This window comes from Artibeus jamaicensis, unplaced genomic scaffold (genome assembly GCF_021234435.1).
Source record: "Artibeus jamaicensis isolate MK-2021 breed Jamaican fruit bat unplaced genomic scaffold, CSHL_Jam_final contig_1998, whole genome shotgun sequence".
Taxonomy (NCBI): domain Eukaryota; kingdom Metazoa; phylum Chordata; class Mammalia; order Chiroptera; family Phyllostomidae; genus Artibeus; species Artibeus jamaicensis.
In genome coordinates this window covers 20,230,635-20,231,988 of record NW_026521407.1, presented here as the reverse complement: position 1 = coordinate 20,231,988, position 1,354 = coordinate 20,230,635, and the positions used below count along the sequence as shown (strand labels likewise).

Here is a 1,354-nt window from a genome sequence, read left to right as displayed (position 1 = left end):
CAAGTGTTTGGACTCCACGTTTAGTGCTTTTCCTCCTGGAATCAACGCAGGGGTTGGTTCTGAATACCAGGACTAGTTTATTCCCTGCCGTGTTCCTGCCTGTTCCTGCCGCAGCGGCACCGTGCACTGATGTATGGAATCACGTGGACACGAGACCTGTTAGGAATTTGCAGCTTATCACAAAGGACCTTATCATGTTCAGGGCTATTCATGGAAGGTTCTAAAAAAGGAAGACGATTGTAGATATTTTTTTTCAATCACTCAGGTCTAAGCAAAGAGCACAATTTTCTATTAAACTGATAAGAACATAGACTACACTTGATCTCAGCCAAAAGGCCAAGAAGCTATAAAGAACACAGTTTTATAAGGTCACCATACATGTAATGTTAGTTAAAGTCTGCCAAAACTTTCCTTGGGTGTCAAAGAAAACAGAACAAGACAAAAATAATAAAAAAAAATGTATTAATGAAGCAGAAAAGAAAAAAAAGAAGAAAACAGCATGAATGCATCAGAGCTGGCCCACCAAAACAGAAAATAATAAAGCGGCAAAGAAACTACTGAGCTTTAGGGTCCCTCGGTTTCTTTTACTCCAGTAAAGCTTGGCTAAAATAACACAAACCCTATAGCTTACTAATTTTTCAGGCCAATATTTGGGTATAATTTGTGTGCTTTATTGGCCCGGCAAACCCACGAGAGGCCACAAATTGCTGACGTAACTGTCTTTGAATTTAACAAAGCCCGTTACCGTGTCAGTGAGGAGGATGGGTGGAAAGTTCGGGGGGGGGGGGCAGGTTTTCTAAGTACCACAAGGGGGTTTTCACTGCAGCTACTGAAATAATAAACTCCCTTGATTTTTGGCACCGACCAGAGCAGTTTTAACAGTTTGCTCCTAAGTGCAGATGATTCTTTTTTTTTTTTATTTTGTCACTTTAGACGCTGCTATCGCCCACAGAGACAGTGTTGCTACGAGACCGAACACCGTAAATGGCACACACGATATCAGCCCTAACAAAAGCGAAACTCTGTAGTTTGGGGTTTAAAGGTGGGGGGTGTGTGTGTGTATGTTTCAACTTACCCTCTGTTTTTGAGTAGGTCTTACGATGTCTGGAATCTGAACTGAACTTTCTGTCCTCTCTTTTCAATGAATAGAAATTAAGAACATGCTCATTATCTTTCCACTAAATTTCAGTGCAAATCCTGGAGTAGGAAAATCTTAGGCAACCAAACTCATACATTCTCCAGCAATGGAGATGAAGGACTGTGTAGTATGCCAGGACAGGGAAGGGAAGCACTGCATATTGTTTTGTCTTAGACAAGGTAGCTGCTTTGGATTTTTTTGTCTTATAGTGACACA

The 1,354-nt window shown here is 41.1% G+C and overlaps 1 pseudogene; it reads right to left on the bottom strand.

Moving 5' to 3' along the window:
* Window positions 1-213: 213 nt before the first annotated feature.
* Window positions 214-348, bottom strand: LOC119036380 (uncharacterized; annotated as a pseudogene).
* Window positions 349-1,354: the final 1,006 nt, after the last annotated feature.